The sequence below is a fragment of the Chrysochloris asiatica genome, unplaced genomic scaffold (genome assembly GCF_000296735.1).
Source record: "Chrysochloris asiatica unplaced genomic scaffold, ChrAsi1.0 scaffold00003, whole genome shotgun sequence".
NCBI lineage: Eukaryota > Metazoa > Chordata > Mammalia > Afrosoricida > Chrysochloridae > Chrysochloris > Chrysochloris asiatica.
Window position 1 is genome coordinate 48,037,075 of NW_006408521.1, and position 10,334 is coordinate 48,047,408.

The following is a 10,334-nucleotide window of genomic DNA, read 5'->3' on the forward strand; positions in this document are numbered from 1 at the left end:
TGTGCGGCCAACTTTGCTAACTACCCACTTGCCAGTTTAGCTCTTGATGAGAAGTGGAACTCACGAACTCCCTACGAGTCCAACATTTGAAGAATAAGTGGGTCACCTTAATCCGCTGTCACTTTCTTGTCAAAATAGAAGCACGATGCCAAAGAAAGCAAACCGCCCCCTGCACCTAGAGAGGGTAATTTGGCATATTAGCAAACAATTTTGGAAAACACCTAAACATTGCAATGTGTAAAGTATTTGCAGAGTCAGGAAATTCAGATTTACTACGTAATAAGTGGACAAAGACAGTCTATAATCTTCTGGGAAATGCTGCCTAGACCACTAGGTTCCTAGTTGCTCCTGGTTGGCCAATTCTAATTCTTTAATTAAAACAAAATGGAAAATTAAGAAAGCAGGTGCATAAGTAAAGGGTACATTTTTTTTCTAGAAGAACTGTATTTTCATGTATGGTTAGGTATTTGAACATTTTTATAAACATTTTTACAAGAATGCCTAATTGCTTTTCATCCTGGAATCGTATCATTATTATTGTTGCTAAGTGGCTGTCAAGTTGGTTCTGACTCGTAGAGATACTTATAGGGTTTCTGAGGAGTGGTTGTTGGGTTTGAACTTCTGACTTTGCATTTAGCAGTCCAGTGCTTACCCTACAGGATCACACCAGGACTCCAGAATTATGTTACACAGGAATCTTTTTTGACAGATAGTTGTTGCTTTTAGCTGCCGATGAATTGGCTGCTGACTCACGATGACCCCATGCACACTGGAACCAAACCTGCCCAGTCCCCTGGTTCTGATGTGTATTTGGGTTCCACATGAGCACAATGAAGTGTTCTGAAATCCCCATTCTTCACAATGTTACCCATAGCTTGTGATGATCCACACAAACGAATGCTCTTGCATAAGCAATAAAACACAATTAAACAGCATTCTCTGTTTTCAGCCACAACCATTTAACATTAACAATGATAATTCCCATTCCACATTCTCTTCTGAATCAGACTTGATTTTCTTATAGTTTCCTGTTGATGTACTAAACTTAAAAATAACTATTTTTAAATTATCTTTAGCCAAATTTTACTTGTATGTAATATTACTGATGTATCCTTTTGCCATACTTATTCATTTTATATGCTGAACAAATAATCCAAGAAGCTGGGTTATATGAATAAAAATGTAGCATCTGGATTGGAGGAAGACTCAACCTTGCCTACTGAAAGTGAAGAGGACTTAAAATACTAATGAAGAAAGACTACAACCTTCAGTTTGGATTACACCTCAATGTAGAGAACACAAAACTCCCCATACCTGGACCAATGTTGTTGTTAAGTGCTGTCGAGTCGATTCTGACCCATAGCGACCTTGTATAGGGTTTCCAAGGAGCAGCTGGTGAGCTTGAACCACCGATCTTGCAGTTCAAACGGCTTTACAATCTGGCACATTAACCCACAGCGCCACACCAGGACTCATAATGAACGGAGGAAAGATTGAAATTGTCAAAGACTTCATTTTGCTTGGACCCACAATCAACACTTATGAAAGCAGCAGCCAAGAAATAAAACTGATGTTTTGCATTAGGCAAATCTGCTGCATGAGACCCCTTTAAAGTGCCCAAGAGCAAAGATGTCAGTCTCGGGTCCCCACAAACCAGTCTCTGTCAGACCAGTAAGCCTGGTGTCTTTTTGATTTTGGGTTTTGTTCCATATTTTCTCCCACTCTATCCAGATCCTTCTAATGTGATCCCTTTTAGAGCTGTTGGTAGTGGTAGCCGGGCACCATCTAGTTCTTCTGGTCTCAGGCTCATGGAGATTGATGGTCACATGATCCATTAGTTAGTCCATCTTTTTTTTCCCCCAGAACATTCTCAGGGCTTCATTTATTTCCGTCTTAAAATTCAGAAATTTACTCTTTTGATTAAGCGACCAACCACACCTTATGCCAAAACTCTAAATAATCAGATTCATTCTTAGATTCTCATTTTAATTAAAGAAGGGAGACACTGCAGCTCAGAGCAACAGGAAGTTACATCATGGGTGAAGAGGCAGCCAGCACTCCCATCTCTGTGGGAACAGATAATATAGACCAGGAAGGACACAGGCCAGAGTGGGGAGAGAGTCCTGGTGGGCAGGGGTGACTGACTCCCACCACATCCTGACACTACGCTGAGAGGAACACAGTCACATTCAGACACCAGTTGCAGAAGAGATGTCGGGGGGTTTCGAATCACAAAGTGGGGAGTGAGCCAATTGTGTATTGCTCTGTCCTCAAGGCTGCTGTCTCACGCTTTAGAGGCTGTGAGAGACACATCAGAGCTATGGTCACCACCACTGCCTGAGCTCCAGTCACCATAATTCCAATGATGAAGACTCCAAGGAGAACCAGGCCAATGGTGACTCCTATGGTAGGGATGGTGGGCTGGGAAGGTTCCCATCTCAGAGGGAGAAGTTCGGGCAGCCCCTCATGTTGCACATGGCAGGTGTAACTCTGCTCTTCTCCAGAGGGAACCATCAAGGCCTCCGGCTTCTGGAAGTTTCCATCCCCTGTAGGCCTGGTCTCCACCAGCTCCATGTCCCGGGTCTGGTCCTCCCCATCTCACTGCCAGGTCATGGTGATCTCTGTTGGGTAGAAGCCCAGGGCCCAGCACCTCAGTGTGATGTCCGCAGTCAGACATGAGGTGTTGAGTCACGTGTGTCTTTGGGGGTTCTGCACTCTGCCGTGTCTCCTTCTTATTCTCCAGGTATCTCTGGAACCACTCCACACAGGTGTTCTCCAAGTAGGCCCCTGTCCCTTTCTACCGCATTGCTCTCCTCTCACTTGGGCTCAGTGATCTGAGCGGCGGTTTCCTCCGCAGTCCAAGAACGCAGGCCATTGTTCAGAGCGATGTAATCACGGCCATCTTAGGCAAACTGAAGGTACCCGCGGAGGAGGCGTCTTTTCAGCCCCAAGTCACAGCCATGCATTCTTTCTAGTCCATTCTTTTGATGCTACCTGAACGACTCAACATTTTGCCCATAGAATTTTTCTGAGTCTTCTAAAAACATACATAAATAATAATGTTCTGTTCTTATTGTGTGTCAGATATTGTTCTAAAGATATTTCATTTATTTTATGCCCAGAAAGGCTCTAAGATGACCCCATGAGGTAACTCTTACTGTCCCCATTTTTTAGAAGAGGAAACGGAGATGAAGAGATGTTAAATGACAGTTGTAAAGACATGCTCCAATACTATACTTCTCATGAATAGAAATGCTGATTTAAACAAACTCAACCAAATTGAAAATAATCTGTACAGGTTTGAGAGAATACTGGTCTTATTGTAACTTTTTAATACTAATAACATTAATGGCGCTGTGGGTTAATGCGCTGGCCTGCAAAGTCGTTTAAACCTCAAGGTGGGCAGTTCAAGCTCACCAGCCGCTCCTTGGAAACCCTAAACAGGGTCGCTATGGGTTGAACCAACTCAATGACACTTAAGAACACAACAACAACAACAATTAAATAAAAATAAAGGTCACATTTACTTGTTACCCCTTTCTGCCAGGATTTAAAAGGTCTGTTTCCTTTTAGTCTCTGTTCATAGGAATTTGAGCACAAGTTGTTATTACAGCATGGATTTAATGTTTTATTTTCTTTATTCAATTAATGTTCTATCATAAGCATTTCTGTGCAGCTACATAGATACCATGACTATATTATAGTAATGTGTGGAATAGCATTTCAGCAAGCGGCCAGTCCATAATTTACTTACCCTTTACTGTTACATAATGATATTGTCTTCAATTTTCTTCATGGGTCTAAGTTACACTGCAATAAACACATTTATTCCTGTACCATTTCCTTTTTTTTATTAGGATTATTTTGAAAAGGAATTAATTTAAACAATAATCACCTTTAAGACTTCTGCAGTTGATGCTTTCTGGCTTCACAAATTTAATTATTTCATAGGATTGAGTTATTTCCAGAGACTACATTGGAAGATGTAAGAATAAAAGGTAAATTAAATAATGGCTATGCCCAGTCATCAGGACCTAAATTTTGGGAATACACTTAAGCGTGCTTATGTAAAGACATTTGATCATAATAGTTTGTTTTCAAAGAGGCATCATTAAATTCAATTTAAAAGGGGATGGGGCGCAAAAACCAGTTTATTCTGTGCTGATCATAATTTCTTTTTGAGCTTGTAACCTACCAGTTTGATGGCATTCTGAATAGTGTTTATGTTGTTGTGAAGTGCCATCAAGTCAGTGCCGACTCATAGCGACCCTTTGCACAACGTCCTGGGCCCACCTCACAATCCTTGCTACATTTGAGCCCACGGCTGCCGCAACTGTGTCAATCCATCTAGTTGGGGGTCTTCCTCTTTTTCTCGAACCTTCCACTTTATTAAATATGATCTCCTTCTCCAGGGACTGGTCCCTCCTGATAATATGTCCAAAGCATGAGCTACAAAGTCTGACCATCCTGGTTTCCAAGGAGCACTCTGGCTGCACTTCTTCCAACACAGGTTTGTTTGTTCTTTTGACAGTCCATGGTACTTCCAATATTTGCCTCCAACACCGTAACACAAATGCATCAATTCTTCTATGGTCTCCCAAATTTCACAAGCATATGAGGTTATTCAAAATATCATGGTTTGGGTCAGCTACACCTTAGTCCTCAAACTGACATCTTTGCTCTTCAACATTTTAAAGAGGTCTCGTGCAGCAGATTTGCCTAATGCAATACGTTGTTTGGTTTCTTGACTGCTGCTTCCATGCATGTTGATAGTTGATCTGAGCAAAATAAAGTCTTTGACAACTTTAATCTTTTCTTCATTTATATGTATGTTGTTGATTGATCCAATGGTGAGGGTTTTTGTTTTCTTTACACTGAGGTGTATGGAAGGCTATAGTCTTTGATCTTTATCAGTAAGCATTTTAAGTCCTCTTCGCTTTCAGAAAACAAGGTTGTAGTATCTGCATATAACAGGTTGTTAACGAGTCTTCTTCGAATCCTAATGCCACGTTTTTCTTCATATCATCTAGCTTTTCGGATTATTTGCTCAGTATATGGATTGAATAAGTATGGTGAGAGAATACAACCCTGGCACACAACTTTTCTCATTTTAAACCATTCGGTATTCCCTTGTTGTATTTGAATAACTGCCTCTTGGTCTATGTACAGGTTCCTCATGAGTATATCTGGAATATTCATTCTCTGCAATGTTGTCCATAGCTTGTCATGACCCACAATTAAAAGCCTTTACATAGTCAATAAAGCACAGGTAAACAGCTGTCTGATATTCTCCACTTTCAGCCAAGGTCCATCTGATGTCAGCAATGATATCCTTCGTTCTACATCCTTGTCTGAAGACAGCTTGAAAACCTGGCAGTTCTCTGCCAATGTATGTTTGTAGCCATTTTTGAATTATTGTAGCCATTTTTGAATTGTGTTTATAGAGCCAGTAGTTCAGGACAGCAGATGTAGACGTAAGGAAGACCTGCAAGGAAGCTCCTTATGCTGAGCATCTCAGTTTACCCAAAGATGTAAGGACCACCTCGGCCATGGGATTACAGTGCTACTAAGGAAGGTCCTAAGCAAACCACAAGGAGTGGGTCATCCATGCAGAAATTTGAAATGTCCTGTAAAATCCCCAAATATAGAAACTAGAGCAAGTGAGTAGAAAGTGCCTGGAGGCAGACTTCAGTGAAGCATCCGGTGATAGACCACCTTGTCTGTCTGGAGATAGACAAGAAAAGGCAAGGCAATGGCTTGTTGACTCTGATGAAGAGCAATGGTTCTTAAATTCTATTGCAATTTTGACTCGCCTGGCCAGCTTTTACCACCTCTTAATGCTTGTGTTGCTGTGGGATAAAGCACGGGACTGTGAGGTTGGTTTGAATCACAAGGTTGGCGGTTCAAACTCACCAGTCACTCCTTGGAAACTCAAAGGGTCACTATGAGTCAGAATCGACTTGACAGCACTCAACAACAACAATACTTGGTGTGGAGTCCTGGTGTGGCACTGCAGGATCAGCAGCGGACTGCCAAACACAAGATTGATGGTTCAAACCCACCAAGCACTCCTTTGAAAGCTTGTACAGGGTCACTATGAGTTGGAACTGACTTTGATGACACTTAACAACAACAACAACAATGATTGGTGTAAGGAGTCCTGGTGGTGCAGTTCATTGCAAGATGGGCTGCTAACCACAAGGCCAGCAGTTCAAATCCACCAGCTACTCCTTGGGGGAAAGATGAGGCTTTCTGCACCCATAATGTTTTATAGCCTCGGAAACTCTATACAGGGTCTCTGTGAGTAGGAACTGACTCCACAGCACACAACCACCATCACCATCAATGCTTGGTGTGGCACTCTAGGGTAAACACTGGACTGCTAACTACACTGTCAGAAGTTCAACTACCAGCTGCTCTTCAGAATCCCTATACAGGATCGTTATGACTTGAAACAACTCAACAGCTCTTAACAACAACAACAATGCTTGATGTGGTGCTATAAGATAAGCACTGAACTGCTAACTGCACGTTGGCAGTTCAAACCTACCAGTCACTCCTCAGAAACTCTATACAGTGTGCTATGAGTCAGAACTGACTCAATGGCACTCAACAACAACGCAGGGCCTTACTAATCCTAAAGAGTCTACGATTTTTTAGAGCCACCAAGTAAGTCTTCTTCAAAGATGTTTTGAAATGTAACCTTCTCTTTGAAGATTAAAAATAGAATCTAATACCCGGTGACAGATATTGGATTGCCCCATTTATGTCACAATTTATATGCTGTGTGTGGTGCTACAGGATCATGTGCTGGACCTCAAGGTCAGGTTGAACTGCAAGGTTGGCAGTTCAAAGCCACCAGACACTCCTTGGAAACCCTATACACTGTCACTATGAGTAGAAACCAACTTGACAACACTTAAGTACAACATTAGCTCACTGCTAAGAACTATTACTGAGCAAATTAAATAATTCAAAATCCAATCTCTTTAAACTAATGCAAATTACTCTGTCTTCATTTTTTTTTTTTTTAACTGAGACAAGTTTTTATTGTTGGTGGATTTTTGCACACACCTACAAGCATAGAACACAGTGTCTCTGTAGGATAAGCACTGGATTGTGAACCACAAGGTTGTTGGTTTGAGCCCATCAGCTGATCCATAGGAGAAAGATGAGATTTTCTGCTCCCACCAAGATTTAAAAGTCTCAGAAACCCTATACAGTGTCGCTGTGAGTTGGAACCAATTTGATGGCACTTAACAACAACATTCTTGCATAAAGTACAAAACTCTCATTTTCACTTTGCTTCCAAAATTTTCTGATGGGAAGGGGATCCTGGCTTCAAAATGAGCTCTGTTTCTTTAACAGAGGCATGTCCTTGGTGGCTTTCTACCTACGAGCTTTAAGACAGCTAGGAGGGAGAGTCGGTTTCCCTGGCTGTAGTCAATACCTTTTCTTCTTGAGCATCAGCTTGGTTCCATTAAGAACCAAAAGGCAAGAGTAGATCTTCTGTATGTGCCACTGAGTGAATGGAGGCGTGGTTCTGGGGAACGCCAAGCTCATTCCACAGCCTCCGTGGCAGCAAGACCTGGTGGTGGAAACAGGACTCAGGACGCAACCTCTGGGGTCTGATACCTGCCTCCATCACATTGAAACTGTGAAGCTGTGAATCCTCATTGATGGTCCCCAAAACATACAGGAGAGGGAAGGCAGGTTGGCTTTCCTAAGCTCAAGATTGATTCTTGGAAGTATAAGTATTTTGGTAAGTACATAAGTAGCAAAACATTTGCTGTTTCAATATTTTCTACACATACAATTCAGTGGCAAGAACTTCATTCATCAAGTTGTTCAACCATCATTACCTTCTGCCTAGATTTCCGGACCTTGGCAGTCTCGTTTTAGCATGGACCAACGAACAATTGTTGAGTGGGTTCTGATTCTTGGCGGCCCCATGTGTGCAGAATAGAACTTGTAAGATTTCAGGTGCTGACCTTTTGGAAGCTGATCATCATGGCACCTCGAGGCTAAACTTTCAGTTCATAGTCCAGCACTGAACCGAACCACTTGTGCCACCTTAGTATAGGTGTGGAGACCTGGTGCGGTGCTATGGGTTAATGCGCTGGACTGCAAGGTCACTTTGAACTGCAAAGTTGGCAGTTCAAGCTCACCAGTCACTCCTCGGAAACCCTATACAGGGTTGCTATGATTCGGAACTGACTTGACAACACTCAACAATAGCAACAGTACAGTTGTTGGGAGTGTGGTGTCTTTAGAGGATAAGCCCTGGGCTGTGAACCACAAGATTGGTGGTTTGAGCCCACCAGGAGGGAAATGATGAGGTTTGCCTTTTTTTTTGTTGTTCCCTACAGCCTCAGAAACCCTATCTATACAGGGTTAATATGCGTTGGAAATGACTCAACAGCACTAAACAACAACAACAGTATAGTTATTATCCGAATAAATATCCTCGCTCCCTTGATATCTCACCTTAATTGGGCCCTAGGCAAACTAAAAGGAGCTCTGGTAGCATAGAGGTTACAAATCGGGCTGCTAACCTCAGGTTCAGCAGTTCGAAACTACCAGCTGTTCTGCAGGAGAAAGATGAGGCTTTCTGCTCCCGTAAAGATTTACAGCCTCAGAAAGCCTATGCAGGATCACTATGAGTCGGAACCGACTGACGGCACATCACCACCACCACCATCAGGCAAAGTAAAGGACTGGGAGGAGCTGAGCTTTTGGGGCCTGAGTCACAAGCACTTTCCTCAAGTTTCGAAGAGAAGCTTGTGCAAGTTGGTCCCTGGGTAGTACTATTAGCAAACTTTTCCGTGTTTTTGTTATTGTTGTTGCTAGGACCAAATTTAAAATAAAGTTTATGAGAAGTACAAGAGGAAACAAAGCAGATGAGCTGTACATTTTAGAGGTACCATCTGTTGGATTCTTCACCCTCACACTCAGGGTGTTACCATCTTCTGCACAAAGATACCATTTGTCAGCATTTTCCTCATGCGGAGTTACCAAACAGATCATTTTTTACTCTGCGGCTTCAGTCAGCTGACATTCCCTGTGTGCAGATGGCTTGAGGTCTGTGTGCATTTTCAGTCACCTCCTTGTTAGAGGGAATTTCCTTTCAAACATCTATTAGGAGAGGGGACAGATTTGAAACTGACACTGCATATAGTTAGCCAAGAAATTTGGGGTGAGAGGGGGCGGGTGACGAAGATTAGATTCCTCTGTCGGATGGCTGGAATCTATCTTTATGATTAACTTCAGCAAGACTTAAATGAGTTTTAAAGGCCCTCATCAAGAATGAGGAAAAATCACAGGGAGAAAGAAGAACAGAATACTTCTATTGCAACTTCCAGTGATCTTCATAAACCCTAATTATGCCCTCATGGGGTATAAAATAGCCCAACTGTTATAGATGGTTCTGTCAACTAGATAATCAACCGCGCTTAAATTCTCCCAAGATTCATATTCATTTTCAATAGCATTTCAGTGACGGGAAGAATATAAATATTCAGCTTGAATAATAGTGTTTCTTTGGAAGGAGAAAACATGGCTCATTTCCATCCTAAGGCAGCCAGCTCTGGTTTCTTGGAGTCTGGCTCTTCCTCTTGGATTTGCAAATCAAAACTATACACAGTGTTGCTAGAGATGCGTTACTGTTATTATTTTTAACCAGCTGCTGTCCTCTCTTATTTTCCCCACCAAACAGGTGTATAGGTTTTCAATTAATAATGTTCTTGTTTTCCCTTGGCCAGCACTTGAGTCGTTTAAAAGCTTTGAAATAAGTTTTTGCAAATACCATTGATTGGGATTTAAAAAAATAAGGACACTCTGCCTGTTTTCAAAGGGAAAATAAAAGTAACCTAGGTCCCTGGGGAGTAGTACAGTTTGCAGAGACTTTCTGCTCCCAAAAGGTTTTACAGACTCGGAAACCCTATACAGTATTGCTATTCATTGTAACCAACTCGACAGCACTTAACTACAACCACAACTAACCGAACACAACAGTGCCACAGAAGACAGACTTGGAGATCTGTTTCTGCAAAAATCTCAGCCAAGAAAATCCTCTGGAGCGGTTCTAGTCTAGAATACCTGTAGCCACCATGAATCAGAATTGACTAAATGGCAATGAATGTGGAGTTTTAGGGAATGTTTTTGTCTGTGGTTGTTTTTAATGAAGCAACAGCGAAAACAAAAACAAAAAGCCAGAGATACACCTGAGTTGACAGCAAGCAGAGATAATGTGGTCACATGCACACCGAGTGGCTATGTCTTCATTGTCTAGGGTTGTTGTAACAGAAACACCACATGTGGACCCCTGTAACAGA

General features: G+C 42.0%; 1 pseudogene; it reads right to left on the minus strand.

Annotated features, from left to right (window-relative positions):
- Positions 1 to 2,229: 2,229 nt before the first annotated feature.
- LOC102813718 lies at positions 2,230 to 9,005 on the minus strand (annotated as a pseudogene).
- Between the last annotated feature and the right edge of the window lie 1,329 nt (positions 9,006 to 10,334).